The sequence below is a fragment of the Branchiostoma lanceolatum genome, chromosome 1 (assembly GCF_035083965.1).
Source record: "Branchiostoma lanceolatum isolate klBraLanc5 chromosome 1, klBraLanc5.hap2, whole genome shotgun sequence".
NCBI classification, from domain to species: domain Eukaryota; kingdom Metazoa; phylum Chordata; class Leptocardii; order Amphioxiformes; family Branchiostomatidae; genus Branchiostoma; species Branchiostoma lanceolatum.
The window spans coordinates 36,876,088-36,893,656 of NC_089722.1; positions in this window are offsets into that span (position 1 = coordinate 36,876,088).

Consider the following 17,569-nt stretch of genomic DNA (forward strand, 5'->3'; position numbering starts at 1 on the left):
CTCTCGAGAGTGAAACACTGCCCTTTCCCGAATGTATACTTGGACGCCCGAACAGCTAGACGCAAATATTTATCGGGGGCACTTAAAAGAACGAATTACCGATGTTGAATATCGTATCACAGTCGATTTGATTTGATAATCACCAAAATCGTTAGCTCTTAACATTGGTAAATTGGCCTCAATAACTTTATTCCGGATTCCCTTCTTTCGATACTGCACATGGGTCTTTGGCGAAAAAGCTTTGAAATGGATGGAGGAATCATGAAAACTGCCAAATAACACTACGAAACTCGTTTGCCTGCTAAAGAACTTTTGAAATGCCATGAAGAATTGCTACAACACATAATTCGTTATATGAGGTAAAAGCCTTTCAAGATACCATTAACTGATCAGTTAAAAAAATAATACTTTCAAAACAACGACGAAGCATTATGGCCTTGCCGCGGCATCCATTTCTGATGTACAGTTGCAGCTGTGCACACTGGCATTTTGCCCAATACCCATAATAATTTCATAGCCACCCAAACACAGACCTTTGAATCAAAGCTACAAATTTTCTGGAATGAAGCTCATTTTCCTAAAAACGTACAGTAAATTATACCCTCTCCAGGGGGCCACCTTTAAATTCAAGGGCAAAGCACCCTTTTGGGCAATACATCGCTTGTAGCGAGCTCAGCAATCCGATAATACATTAAAACATAAAATTCTCCTTTGATGAATTAGATAAAATTAGAAAATTGGCGGTCGTTAAATCGTCCGTTTCAAATTACGTACATTTTATCACGATTGAGCGTTACAAAATGGTTATTCAATAAGAAGAACAAAACTGGTCAAAATTTGGTTCGGGGTTTATTTCCCAGCGGTTTAAGGGAAAGTCAAGGGCGCTCTTGACGCATGTCACATGTAAATTGCAGGATGAAATTGCTCTATCGTCCCGTAGAGATTTTGTCATACTTCCTCGCTCGATGGATCTATACAGGCCATTATCGGATGGACGTGCTGCAATATTGAACCAGCTATGGTTACAACTTCTTTAACCCACCTTGCTCTCAAGAAAAGCCAGCTCTAACTGTAAATGACCTATGCAACATGTTTGTGTTTAGGAAGTTCTTATAAATAGGTTGTCTAACAGTGTGCGGTACGTTTTAAAGTGATGGAATCCAATAATCACAATAATCACAATCAATAAGACACAAGGCTAGTATTGCATGAAATAATCGGTGCTGAAAACGTCAGAGTGCAGCTAATGAAATTTATCGCAAAATCATTATCAGACAAACGTCGATCTATGTTCATTTCTAAAGTTCTTTTGTATTCTTGTTTGATTCGTACAGTGATAGCGTTGGGAATTCGATTGACGTTCATTCTTTTTTACAACGCATTGACTATTGTGTGTGTAGTAATATCAGCAATTTCGAATAGCCTTGAGGATTCTTGCAACTTTGACAGTCTTATTTGGTGTTTTGAAGACTCAGTATATTATCAAAAAACAAGCCAAACGTGCTTTCATTTGATACACATAAAAAATATCTGGCGACGTAGATAAGGCTTTTTGAGATACGGTTTACGGCGCTTTTCTTTTATCAAATACTCCATTGACGAGTACAAGGATTAGCACATAAAGCCACTGTATTAATGAGTAGATCAAGAGATTTATATGACGGACGGGTAAGGCCAACGTTGCATGAAGCATGAAATAAAGTTTTGAACCTTTGACAGTTTTGATAAATGAAATAACACATGCTGCCCATCCCATATGCTGTAACTATACATTACCGTTGCGACTCAAACCCGCTAACAACAATAATGTAGTCGATAGAGCGTTGGATGATAAGAGCGTTGTTACCAACACGACGTGATTTTATTAATGTCTAATGTTCATGTCAATTAAAAAACAAGTAAAATCCATATAATAACATAATAGCATAGTACATATCACCTGCGCAATCTAAATCCGCTGATTATACTGATCAGACGTTGCGTATTGATAATGCATTGGGAGTTCAGCTTTGTAATCAGCACCGGAAGAGACAGTCTCAAAGATGTTGATACTAACGAATGGTTTAGATTCCAAGAATCCCCGAAAGTATGATAAACTTTTATTCCTTCCTTATTGTATGCTTGTCTAAGCTTTCACCTTTTTCGGGATACAAAACATGAAAATTTTAAACCTTATGATCTCTCTCGCTGCGTAAAAGATAAAACCAAAACCTCACAGTGCGTAGCAATAAAAGCCATAAATGTGCCAAACAACGAGTCAACGATGAACCCCTTTAAATTTCTGAAGGCTACAAGCTTTAGATATTAACTGCAATGTCAATAAGACAAAAAAGTTTAATATAATCCTTGTCTTAAGATAATAAAATGTACGTGTGAGTTTTAAAAATACCATCATTAAGTTCAGAAAATGGTTCATTACCTTAAAGGGACGTATTGTAGCAGTTGGTGGCCAGAAACTACAAATATTAAGAATTTGAGAAATCTACATTCAGATGCATATTTGTGACTTATTTGTAACTTATTTCCAACATTCCATGTGTTTTTGTCACTTTATCATCATTGATAAACGACGAAAACGCAAAACGCTCGAAATCTCGCTTATTTGCATATTATTTCTCGGCCCCCATTTTATGATAAGCAAATATGCCCGCAGTAGGATGCTATGAGTTATTGAATCGACAGTTGCGGTCGGAGTTCGAGCGTCACAGGAAAATTACCACAAGTGAACAAAATTCGGAGCTTCGCACGTTCGATCGCGTATTCGGTGGTTCGTCGGAATGTTTGAGAAAATGGCGGACAAGTCAATCGGTGGTAGGAATTGCGTATTTATAGGTTTACTGCACATACTATCTCTAACATTATTTCTTTTCAAAGTCGCATTCATACGTGATGAATATAGCAGTGCAGTGTAATAACTTAAATGTATATTCAACTTATGATGTAGAAAGGTAACCAAAAACAGTAAATTTTGTTTTTATGTTTCGATTACAATGCGTCCCTTGAAGTTTACCTTCTCATTTCTCGATTCGCATAATTTTGAATTATCATTTCTTAGAATTTATATGCTATTGACTTGCAAAGACGTTGACTGCATGTTGGTGATTCATCCTTTTTTTTTTAAACTTATGGTGTGTAGAGCTCTAAGTTCATTACAAGCCCGGCGGTTTTTATCTGCTGCCATTGAGACTGATGTGTAATGGTAGTTATTGCACAATTTTGATAGACATCGTGAGGTACCATCAAACGATAAGTTCGTAGCGCTTATTACAAGCAATCCAATAAATTTTGATGGACATCTAGATGAATGGCATGATGGTAGGAAACGTAGCGGTTTCGAATTCTTTGTGTGATACAGTCGCACATTTTACTTACGTAAGTTTGTACACAGTGCATGCCTAGGTTTTTATAATATAATATTTCTTATAAGTGTAAGCCTGTGCAATGTTAGGTAAGATATAGATATAGATAAAAGTGCTTTGCATATCTTCTAGCCTTAAAGACCGAATTTTGTGAGTTCACTTACCATACCCGTGAGTAGAACATGTACATTACACAACTTAACTCCACACAGGTGATAAATGTTTACCTGTCTTTGGTTGGGGAGGTAAAATGCAGTGGGTTAAGAGCTAGAAGGCTCGGCTTCGCCCTCCGAAACCGTACCATAGATAAAGAGGACACAAACATACCACGTACACATACCCACATTGCCTTAAAAAGTCTATGGGACTACCGGTACCTCTACCTTTTATCACCTTTACCAGAAACGGTTTATGGACTCGGTAAGTTCTGCCTCAGGAATCACTTTGCATGGATTGATACGAAAATCAACCCACCACGATATGCGTACAGGTATGCTTAACTAAATTACATTCTTGGATGATGCCGTTATCGACCTGAGGCATGGCCATAAGGAAGATCAAACCGTTATTGTAGAAAATATAAAATCTGGCAGGGATGATCCGTGAAACGTGCGTTGAATATCAGCTTCGTAACGCAACGTTAGTATAATCTAACAAGTTTCTTTTTACTTACTCAATCTGTATATCTTCTTATTGCAGTGAGCTTTAAAGCAAACTTGTATATCTATATATTACGCTAAATCAGAAAATATATAGTTAAATCATACTGTTATCATATATTTAAGACAAAAAAGCCGGTAAAATTTGCTCCGGCTGGAGTTCACATGTTGATCATACCATAGCCCCAAAGAGCTAACAGCAGCCTTTACGCTCCCTTTCTACTTGGCCAATGACTCAGGTGCAAGATTTGTAATGAATTCACAATAAAGGCAATATTTGCTCAGCTTATCATGCGATAAAGTGCATCCAAGTGGCTTTTGGCACTACTAAAGCAATATCGCAGTGCTTTTGACCCATCCAATCAGAAGAGGTTGCAAAATACATACACTCCTTGGGTAATTTGAATACCACCGTGCTTCTATTCTATAGGATCTGTATTATATCTACAGACTAGATGCTTGGACTTGGTTCAAGGCTACCCCTACCATCGCGTATTTACAAAGTGTTTGGTAATGCTGCTTACTTACGCAGAGAAGAGTTTCATCTATATAGGTGTGGCTTGCTGGTATTCATCAGGTATAAAATTGATCTGGCTGGATTTATAGTCAATATTTACTGTCTCTATCAAGATCGGACGTGTAGATGGTGCGAGAGTTGACATTGTATTGATAGTTTTAACCGGCCGTAATCCGATATACACGACTATAGACCATGTAGAATTAGGGCAACATCGATTCCTGATCCCTTACGGTCTTTCCATCTGAAGTCATATGCATATGCACATATGCATGGTAATAATTGCCTTTATTCGAAGACTTACGCATCTGTACACGGAAGGATACATGGTAATGCAATGCTTTCCATTTAGAGAAAAGCTGGATGATATCGTCCAACCCGTCAGGACATAAAGTATATGGTACGTAAGATAGTCCGAGGTAGTGCGCAACGAAAAAGTGACGAAAGGGTTTCGAGGGGCAGGGTTTGAGATCACATTTCTCATCATGTGCTTCGAACTGATATTAGATACTAGAATGGCTGAATAGCGTATGAATTGGTGTGTTTTGGTGAAAATTGCGTTTCGGTCGTAGCCGTATTTCCGGATATTCATCCGCGTTGATATTGAAATGTCCCTTGACCCGAGATTGACCTTTGTTGCGTTCTGTGGGTGATGCTGACATGCCTCACGCCGTGGATGATCAAAGAAATTGAAGTACTAGAATTTTCTTTATAATTGGCTCAATTGTACACTAGGTTTTCCTCTTTTCGACAACATCAGTCGCTACTACTGCAAACATTTTTAAAGAATTTTATCCCACGCAAAAATGCAAAATTTTCCGCATCATATTTGACGTGAAAGTAATATTTTTTTTCTTATAATCTACCAAAATAAGACAGGTTGAAGAAGCAAAACTCAGTTGGTCTCGTAGCGGAAGGGATAGGCTTTCACCTCATACACAGTCAATTTACTTCGGAATAATTCCCTGGAAAAGACGGCACCTAGACTTGAGGGTGCGCAGCCTCCAATCAATATTGAAATGCCAAATAAACTGGGGTGTGCTCCCTTAATAGAAGTCATAGTAGATTATCATGCTACGTGTATCCTAAACCAGGAATTCCTCGCGAAAGAAATCGTCAAAAATGGAATTATTGTCCCGGAGTCATTTCACGGAAAACTTAACATCACACTCGTAAATTTACCTTCAAATAAAACCATTTGATCGCTAAACTCCCTTCGCAAGTGTTCTCCCTATAGCCGGCCTGGTAAGTCTGGTGAAGGCTATACTGCATGTCTGAGGTTAGTTATGGCATACACGGATACTTGGTATAGCCTCGGTCACGCCCTTTGGGTTTAATGTGTTTAGAAACAATTGAATTCTTTACAACCTTCTCGGTCAGCAACCTTACACCTAGCGTTGCCAGAGGTTATTTGCGTTCGAATTGTTGGCGGCCAGATGTCTAACCGGAGTTCACGGCCGCTGGCAGAAATGTCACCTGTGTGTACAGATAGCGTGGATCGATAATACATAGAGACAATTCCCAGAAAGAACATAAACCTGAGATTATTGAAGACCTTTGCTGATCTTATCCATGATTAACACCGGCATGCAACGTTACAACGGAAAACATTACAGATTGTCTCTTTTGATTATCATGCTGGACATACGACCAACAGGTTTAAACCCTTTTTAATGAAATGTATCTATGTATAGATCTATCCATCTATATATGTATCTATATCTATATAAACTTTTGGAAGAACTTAATTTCGCGACAATTGCAACGGATACAATGTATTTGGTAGCATGATAATTGAACTATTTCTAATATATAACAATTCTAAAGAACTGGTGTGCATGCTAATGCTCTAGAACAGCATGTTAAGTAACGTTAACAGAATAGCGTTGTATAAAAATCGGCCTACAGAGGTAAATATATGAACAGGGCTTGATAATATCATATTAGATATCTCTGTCTTGGTATGCGGGAATATTGTATCGGACATATAATCGATTGAACCAATTTTTGCCTGTCTTTATGATACGTTGGATAATCCATTATGAAATTGAATTGAATCTCAGTATCATTATTGCATGTTTGTGTTCTGTAGTGTTGGCCCGTGTCGACTTGTACAGACTTCGCACTTATCTTTAGTTTCGTTAGGCTCTTTCTAAAATACTTGTTATGAATGGTTAAGAGATATATTTTAAACTTAAGATAGAATTGTTCTTTGATTTTGCAATAAGTTTGAGTTTGTTAAAGGGAAGCCTGCACTATGGTATGATAAAGCAAAATGTGCAGCGTTCTCTGCATACGTTTTCTTTTGGAAACAACTTTTTACAAGAAAACTTCTTGGCATCTTAAAAACAGATCAGTAAAAGACAATGATCGAGCTGTTGCCCGCATTGAATTTGTCACCTTGGACGTAAAAACATGTTTATCATGCAAAACGCAATTGTGCGACTAAAAAGACATCAAAACACAATGAGCGTAAATTTCTTTATATAGGACATTTGTTAAGCACTCTGTCAAACACTCGGTGGCAGTGTGGTCGCAGCGAGCTTGCTGACGAAGTAGAATGGATACAAGGCCTTATTCGATGCTCAGCAATACAATTTATGCGAGACACCGACCTTTACTATAAAGCAATTATGGAATCTAGGTCGGCCCACCACGTAGCAGTATTTTGTCGCCTTCACAGGATTGAACACGTCCTTAAATGACACAGTTTAACCAAAGAATCAGAAGCACTTGAACCCCTATTCTATAGGACAAACGTTCACGTCAAACCGACGCGCCTAAGCGGTTATAGGGTAATAGCATTAACAAGCAGAACGTCTAGTCCTGTAAATTTCGATAATGACGTGATGACCGCGCAAAAGCGTCGAATGTTTAATGTCTGCACGTGCCGTCTATCAGACCTCCGCGCACTCACTGCGCCGGATCCAATATCACGCCATCACATCACCAACATACTAAAGTAATGCCTGATATTTCTTTTTGAATATTCATTACAGAATCTCTATTATTTGCATTTCTTGATGGGTTTTATCAGCAGTTTTTGTTCCCTTAAAAATTACACGACAGCCATCACAAAATTTTTCGCACAAAATGACTCCCACTGCACGAAAATTGAGATTTTAATGGTTGCTTTTGCCAGGTACAAAGTAGGGTTGAGGCGCTGAATGTGTAACACATCTGTTTTCCTGCCGCGGGCTGTACACATGTACTTTCGCTTGTGTTTCATGCTCTTAAATGCCGGCATAAAGTAGCTCGTATATTACAGGGCAGTACATAATCCGGCATCATACGTCTTTGGCGGCAAAGGGGGAGCCTTGGCCTTTTGAATAATTAATGTAGGTTTTATTCGAAATGTCATAACGCCCCCGAAACGTAGAAGCGTCTGTGAGAAAAGGCCAATGTTCCGAAGAATTACCTCATAAAAACAGACCCGGAGTATCAACGGTGAACACTCAAGTTCTTTTGCGACCGGGGTCCATGGTAGTGCGCGACAAAAAAATTGACAATTGAAACCCCAAATAGTCTGGGGTTTGCTCCCTTAAACTCTGATAGCATTTGATACGTAGATTTATGACAACAATTTCAGACCATGTGTACACTTTATCAAATCGGCGGTGCGGCCTGCGTCTAAAGCATTGAATCCTCGTCCGTCTATTTTCAAGCGCTTCTCCTTAATACCATTTTCAGTGGTAATTAACAAGGTTAGCACAAGATAGATAATGAAGCAGCGGAATATCAATGCTGCAAAGTTCTGAGTGGCAAACAGCTCAAAAAGAAGAATTTATCTCTTTTTCTTATTATCTTACCAAACAGCTATAGACAGAAAGTTTACCAGACTGTGTATAAACCTTTACAAGACATAATCAATCATTGACAATAACCTTTTACGCCATTCGGTGGTGTCTGCGGCACTGAGGTCTCACCTAATTTAAGGAACAACACTATTTTCATTCACCTCTATTTCCCGCAATTTATGTAAGGTAAAGTTAGATAAAACAAATTCTGACTTGGACGTTGTCAGAACCTTAGTGGCCTGAATACTAGTATACCAATTGGCTTCATTGCTTTGATATTACTTTATTGTGTACAAACAGTGACTAGATATAATAAATCATTTACAATACCTTTTAACGCAATTCGGTAGTCAGCCCAAGGAATGTATGCAGAAGATTAGCTAAATGTAAAGAATGGACACTTGTTCCTTCTTGGCGACGATTCAGGAACGCGCCAAACCGTTATACTACTAGTATGTATTTAGTTCCAAAGACGTCGATCCCAGCTTTGCCGGGTTGGTATGCTTGGAATGTTACTCGCGCGCGTAGTAGTGACCAGTTCAAGATTTCATGGTAGATCAGATATGATCTCCCTGGAGGGTTACCCTCTGTCTTCTCCTCCGCTGCGGTTGGGACTCCCGCAGGGTTTGGCAAATTGCCTAAGGGTTCACCGTGACGAGAAATTCAAGATTCTTGTTCTGTTTGCCAGAAACTTTTGTCTACCGGTCATTGTAGCATCTTGTAGACAACACTTAATTGTAGAATATTGTATTATCTTGACTGATTGCAGGTACAGTAAGCTAGCTACGAACTTGTTACATACTCTCACTGGTTTGTTCCATCGCAGGCTGGTTCCTGTTTTTCGGTCCCTTGGGAATTTACTCCTCACCACGCGGCCTGGCACCTTGGTTGCAATGTGTTAAAACATAGCTTAAAATATCAATCATAGACACAACTTACTTAGAGCCACGTTTTATTGCCTTTCTTGTTACTGTTTGTGCCCTTGCAGTTAAAACATACGGGCATGAATTTGCAAATAAAAGATTATATTATGATGTTTATCTATCATATAATAAGCACTGGGTCACCATCTCAAAACTGAAAGCATCCTTTGGAAAGACATACGTCGTACAAACTCTCGAGTTGTATGCATCAGCTATTGTCTCATGAGCTGGATACTACCAAGTTCATTTATTGCAATAAAAAGTCCAAGGCAGCTGGGAAGCATTATGATCAGCGTTATGATTACAAAAATAATGTGGTCAAATGGTTCCGGAAATAGAAGTCTCTGCAATTTACTATACAGAATATAATATAAGGACATGTCCTACAAGAGCACAGCTCCCATTCCTTATTTCTTACAATCGCCATTAAACTATTAGTTCTCCTCAGTAATAACGATTAAACGAGAAGACATAGGCAGATCTTCGTCAGAATATTTCTCCCTTCGCTGCTGGTGGCACTAGAGCAAGTTTCATTTTATTACATGAACGTAATATTGCATTTGACACACCCTATTAATATTAGTACCTGACTTTCAGGTCTCATTAAATGCGACATAAAATCAACAAGCTGTGAAGGTATACGTAGCACACCAAATAAGCGATCAATCAAACTTAAGGCTCTTAACTACAAAGTTTTACAGTCCATGCGTCATTTTCATGTAGTTATGTATCCTGACGCAGGCGATTCACCTAGTAAAGAGACCTAACCAAGTATCAAGTAAGTATGTATGATGCATTTGATGCATCTGTATCTTTGATTCTTTCACACTCCGTTCAAGGTAGGACAATCCACATAATAAGTGTTTTAAATTGCATCCCCTATCTTTCAACAGTGACTGATTTAATATCAGTTAATGTCACTGATGTAAGATTGCGAACTCATCCTGAAAAATCAAAACGTTATCGAATTGCTTGATTACAGCGTGTATTTTTTTACAGCGTGTAAATACTTCATGATCATGTTTATTTTCATTCTTTATACTACGGCTAAATCTGTACATGTAGCCCATCCATTAAAATACGCATATTAAGGTGATGACATGCATATGATATGTTCTGCTTTTTAATAACACATACAAAATTAAGCCATTCATTTGTTGCTTAAAGTATCAATCTCTACTCACAGTGTCGTGTCTGTCTAATAACTCATGCAGCTATATACGGCAATATCACCTGGTGGTGAATTTCCATCAAGCTAGACATTAATAAAACCTGGAGGTACTAAAAGAACTCAAACGTACTGACCTGAAAACGAAAAAGGGAACTCCCGAAACGCCATAAAGGGACATGTACAGCAACGGAGCATGGCAAAGGAAAAGAACCACAAACACTTAGTCTAATTGCCAGTTCAGTTATTTGCCTTTCAAAAATAAAATTTCGGCTATGTTGACAATTGGATATCTCTCAAAATAAATTCAATCACTTTAATTGAACTTTAACTTGAATAGATTCAATCGCTGCATTTGAACTTCAACTTGAAATCGTTATTAACTATGTCTATAATAATGTATTCTATCACTGCAACTGTAAGTCAAGCTAACGTGCTTTAATGATGCAACAGCTTCTTAATGTCTTGTTTCCATTATAGTTATAATCGTTAAGGAAAATAGAAATATAACATTAACCTTCAAAGATCATCTCGAAGGGATCGTTTAGATGGTAACCGCTGCTAATGAGCTATGGCCTGTTAAACTTCTGTTGACATTCCCTTTTCGAAATGTTTTCATAGGTACCAACATAGATTAGTTATTGTTTATCAACGTACGGTGTAGGGATAGCCGTAGAAAAATTAGCGTAAGTATTATAACACCTATTCAATAATTAAGACAGTGACGAAGAGAAAAGTGAATTATTGCGAAATTCTGTAAATGCTTCGAAGTTAATGGACGATTACGCTCATTTTCTTAAGAAGTACGTTTTGTTTGAAAAAATTCTTTTACGTATTCATGTCGACGTAAATCATCAAAAATACATTAATTGCATTGCTTGGTAGTCATTTTCACCAGAGAGAAGTTAGGAAATTACATGTAAAAAAATTGTATTTTCTAAGGACAAAACGTCAACGTTACGGGACAATTTAAGGGACCAAGGATTCGAACTTAGGACCTTTGAGTTTTAGGCCAAACACCAGGTCATTGCGCAACAGCGACGCTACGTTTTCATGCCAATCATTGTGCGTGTCGTTTTGTAGAATCCAATTCCAATTCGAGTCAACTGTTAACAGTCTAAGAGGACATTACTTGAATAATTAAAGCAAAATAAGTTTGAGTATAATGAGGCGTGAAGTAACTACGTCGCAAGCACGTCGCATGCTTCATAGATTTAAAAACATCGAAAAACCCTGATCTGTGAGATTTTGTGCAGCTCAACAGCTTCAACTGTTCTGAACCGTAGGCAATCACGTTTGCTCAATTACTCATCTTAAATTGATCGCCTGCATTTCGGATGTGATCCAAACGTCAAGAAAAGGATGATTTTGAGTTAGGGATAATCTTATTTTTTCCGCATGTTTTTTATCGGCATAACTTGAAAAACTCCATGATATTAAGTTTAAATTATGATGATATTAAGTATATATGCAGGTGTTGAAAAGACGACGGTCAAGGTCAAATGAAGTCAAAAGAATGGTAATGATGCAAATTAACTGCCACTGTGTGAGTTGATTATCAAATACAATATTTGCCACGGTGATGGTTATGATAGATGCAAAAAGATCATATAAATAGTTATTGCCTCAAGGCTGTATTCAAAATGGCCATATTGTAACAAGACACAATTTACAGCCAACCACTGCCCGTCAAAGGCTATGATCATGCAATAACCCATTTAAAAACGCTCTGTGATCTTAGGCAATGGCCAGTTCTTGTGAAATATATCTACGATGCAGTTCCTATGGGGCTGCCCTTCTGATCTTAGGCAGAGCAGGCAAATTGCGTCGTTCATCATACTCTGACGTTTTAGATAATATGGTTAAAAATGTATGGAACTTTGAGTGGTATTGAACGAAGGTCGTCTTACAAACTGTGAGCAGCGGTCATTTAAGGTCATTGGTGCTGGTTTTTTATTATTAGAAGAAAGTGTTAATAAGTATGTATTTGGTATTTAACTTCCATGAAATAGAATTCTAACATGTCTTTGTAGAAACTGCAAAATTCACTTTGATTAATACAATAAAATGTAGTTGAATGGAATTAACTCCATTAATCAACAATAGCGGTACAGTTTTGCAATATAAAGCATGGATAATCGAAAAGATTGGCTTCTTTTATATGACTGTTAAAAGAAAAATGTTCCAGTAACCGTTTATGACATCATCGGGGTCCGAAGAATTGATATAGCTCTAGAAGAAAGACACCATCTTCTATGTAAAGATGTACTCCAACCTGGCCTGTAATGAAGCCAACGCTTCAGTTAAAGGAATCTCAACAATGATCCAAAGAAAATTGAAATGTTCCTTCACACGACATTGTAATTTCCTTCAAGAGCGCATCAACTAGGCGTCTTTTGATTTAAGCTAACGCAAGGTCCATGGAAACTTTAAAATAAAAAAGATATTCCTTCCTAGATGGAATCAACATTGCTGCTATGGAGACCTTTCGTGAACTCATCTCTTTGTTTAGGACGCGAGAATACAAAACTAAAAATGTGTATTCAGGTGATAGATAAAATGCATCGTTTGAATTGATCTTTGATAACTCCACTGACATCACAGGCCTAGCATTTGAAGATGAAAGAAGGAAGGTTGACAAGTAGATCTTAATCTTGTATCTCATCGAGTATCCGTGGTACATATATCAAAGTGGATCATATAACAAGCTCTTGTATTACATAGACCACACGTAGACGTAATTCCAATTCATTACAGATCCTGAAATATCTATAATTGACTTTTGCAAAATCAGTTCCATCTTAATGTTGTCAGTTTAACAGACACTTTTTCAAATAGTCACTGTGATTCTGTGTAGACATTTTCTTCTTTGTTCAGGTGAACCCCAGATATTCCAAATCCCAGGCGTACCGACGCTCTTGCATTTCTGAAAAATCAACTCACTTCAAATTTGCCTCCGATCTTCTTTGTAATGGATTCATTATGTGTATTGTGTTCTAAAGCTTTTTTGATGTAGGTGACAAGGATTTATGAACTGTTTTTATATCGTTACTTTACATGAATTACCAAGCTTCTGGAAACCAATTTAATGTCAAAGGTTTCATAATTCATGGTTGACAGGTGGACAGATCCAGTCTCAAACGATTTTAGTGGTCTGACGCTTTGAGATGTGAAATATACGCATTTAAGTTTATCAGAGTTGGAAAATTACATCGTGGATAATTCAAGCTATTCGCCAAATGCATTTTACCCAAGACGGCGGATGATATCGACTTCCAATAACCTTTGACCCATCGCTAACGACACACGTTCGTATAGTGATCGATTCAGATAGCTGAAGAGGATTGGGAGGATTCAGCCAAACTTCCGACGAATTAAATCTGTTTGGTTTGCAAACAGTTTAGGCCCTCTATGATAGTTTAAGTACATATCAGAAACATTGATATCATGAGACAGTGCAATAATATATAAGAATCGGATTCCTCGCAACCCTGGCACAAATTAATGTGAAGTCATATGCTTTGTTGATTCGCCTGTTATTTTGCAAAATTTCATGAAAATTAGTATAAGAAAAGTATCTACTAGGTAAGAAAAACGAGAAACCCGGAATCAAATGCTGTTGCATCTGGTAGTAACAGTAAAAGGCCTTCAATAACAATTTTGCCTAACCTATTAACACCGATGCCTCTCGCTCGATTTCTGAGTGGTTTTAGGGGTATCTGGGGTCTTTCCACCTCACATAGCGATTGCCCAGCTCGAATACTTTCCTGACAAGGGGGGAATGACTCTGATGTCCTTTATAAGCGCTAGAGACAGGGAATTATAATTCTAAATCACGGATCAACAGAGATGTGCCATGAACTGACCTCAGAGGTCTCTATGACGCACGTTCTGTGTACAGAGCAGGGAACTGCCTTTCTTTGGCGCTGTCTCATTCCTCAAAGCCCGCGACCTGTTGCGTGTAGACTGGTAGACCCCTGCAGATGTGAGTCAGCTGCTTTGTATGTAGAAAGGGCTACATCCGCTCCTTCTATTTTTCGGTGTCTTGCTAATGGAGGGGTTCAAGCTCGCCTTGCCAAATCTGAAGGAATCACTCTACACAGGTCGTCCACAAAACATTACAAAGTTCTTATTAAGTTTATAGGTTTCTCCATGTTTTCTTGACTTTTATGAAACTCAAGATAACCTCCACGTAACAGCGCAAGTGTTCCAGGAAATGACTTTCTGTGTTTTCCGCTATGTAAACCTGCCATTTATCTCATGGCCTTAGATAAGATAGTCAGCAGGTTTTGTTATAGTCGGTCAGGTAACCAGGAACACAACACTTTTGTATGTAGGCCGCGGATCAGCAGACCAAAGAGGTTGCAAGGTTAAACATCTGCACAGTTCAGTGCATACAGGCGTAGGGTTTGGATTTCCCAAAGGAGCGTTCTTTTTGCAAGATGTTACAATCAATCTCTGTCTTCTGGAAATCGCGTGCAGAATATCTGCACATACTCCCGTGTACAGTCTCATTAGGACTGTGGACATTTTGTCACACTTTTTTTCATAGACGATGGAAAACAAGATGTTTGTCGCCTGTATTAAAGGATGTCGATGGGGAGTTATGGTTAAGTTTTGTCCCAAACTAACCTGTGTCGATGCTTTCCATCCTCGTATAGGTATTGACATGTGGTAATACTTGTATTGTAAACAATGCATAAGAAAGTGTTTAGACTTTTAAAAAATTGCACAACATCTCGACGAGTTCTCGATGAATTTCATACATGAAAATAAAAGGATTTTTACGCTTTTTACGCTTTGTGTATTATGTTGTCATTCCAGTCAAACCTTTACATTTTTGTTATATTCAAATTATAAAATCAAGGATTAGGCAAATTTGATTTAGGTGGCAGAAAAAGCGCCGTCTAGTGTAATGTGGGCCTTACCGGAAATCTTGCTGGAAATATCAATTATTCATAACGTGGTGAAACTCGATGTCGCATGAAAACTAATTCGGCTGTTTGTCATTCATGGCTTTTATCGTATCTTCGCAAAGAGCGCTGTACTGCATGAAATAGCAAGCACTTATCTTTCAGTTCAGAAATGGATGTATAATGTACAGGTTTCAAAGCTACAGTACCCTTCTTATGTACGCTGCACTTAATGCACCAACGTACATGCGTATATTCAGACCTGGCACAATTGAAGATTACTTCAAGCTTAAGAAACAACACTTGCTTGGTCAGAACACAGCACGTTTAGGAAAACTGTCTAAGATTCAATACACAGGGTTCAGCGTATAAAAGAGGTCGTTACTCCACATTTACGCAAAGTTTTGAACATATGATCATGTACATGTACATGTACCATTACCTGCTTTATTATAATTAAGTTTTAGATAAGGATGTTACTAATCATTAAACGCCTATGTTCATTTGGATAAAAAAGAACATCTTCGACTCTTAGTTTGAGAATGCTTTGCATCATGATTCTCAAAAGTATTTACTGATGATCCTAAGTCGCTTCTCTCCATTGTCTGTGAACCTGGTTTATACTACATGTATTCACTCCACGGTCAAGACGCCCGGAAGACATCAGTATTCTTGAATGGATCGCTGCACGTGGTTCCTCCCTCTAGAACTTCAAAGAGAAAAGAGCTTATCCGGATCATCGGGTGCATTTCCTGGCTTTATAGTCAAACCAACTGACCTTGGGGATTTCAAACACATCTTTGTTTTATTATACACCTTGCGCATGGGGATATCAAAAGACTAGAATTGCCTCCACATATGGTTGAGCTACCATTACTCTCAAAAAATCATATGATCTTTAAAGCATGTAAGTACTGCTCGTAGTAATATCTTTGCAACAAAAAGGGGATAATGAATATATTAATAAGGTGTGTCTTAAGTCATCTACCTTATCAAATGCATCTTATACTACCGTTTCTAAACAATGATCACATTCTCTTATAATATGAACTTTCATGGATATGTAAAGAAAAACTCAGATCTTTCAGATACTTTCGCTTTGTTGATAAAAACATGTCTTATCTGGCTGATTTCACTGTCCCCTTGTAAAAAAATCAGCGATCACATTCCGTTATTTCTCTTTTGGTTCTCTGAGATAGATGTCTCGCTGTCCACAATGCCAAAAACTCTTAACTAATAACTGAAAGGCTTCCTTCCAGCTGCTCATCGTGTTGCAAGACTCGGAAATCAGCTTGATTAATGACGCAGCCTAAACCAGTAACTAAAAGCAGCCCCTTACACATAGGTCTATAGGTCCGGTCTTTCAACACCGATTGGATTTTCTCTGAAATATCCCCTTGGTGGATCGACTTTGGGGAAATAAAACATGTACATCACAACACGAGACGACCCTCCGGTCATTATGGATTAGACAAGACGAACGAGGCATGAACAGGAAGGTAAATTGAGTTAGGCGTCCCTCGGAGCATCCCAAATGTTTCCACGGGCCAACCGTCTAAAGTTACGGTCAGCTACAACAGGCCCACAAGGATAAACTGTTCTGAAACAGTGCTTTCATCAAATGGAGTACTAAAGTTGTTCTACATTGATCCCCAGTGTGTAGTTCGTAGCTAATCAAAGACATGAGATACCTGGCAGACAAAAGGGCCTTCGGTTAAAACAATAACACATCAATTTGAAATAAGACAACAATAAGATAACAATAGGGTCGAAAAGAATCGCAACCATCTTGATAGTAAACATTAGTGTCAAGCTCTTATGAAAAGAAGCAGGTGGCTTGTCGTACATTAGAAGTTATTGACACCATAAATCAAGTTTTGCTAGCAGCAGTCTATACTTTATTTTGTCTATACTGAATGACTATTCCTGTTTTCTTTAGCGTTGAGCAGAAAAACGCTGAGCTACATTGAGCAGGATATACTTCTTGATTTTTATAGAATATAAGAATTATTGTCAACATCAACAGCAATTGTTCTTAGGCTTGCTTACAACATTTTGCCATGAAAATAAGCGCTCAATTATGCATGCTCCTGTAACTCAAGGCTGGAATGTGTGACTTTTCCTTTTAAAGAACAGAAGAAGTTTATTTGCAATGTATTGCGAGTTTTAGAGGTTTTCCATGACCACAAAGCTCATCTTCCTGCCTTAGTTCACAACTTGTGGGAAGCCGGCA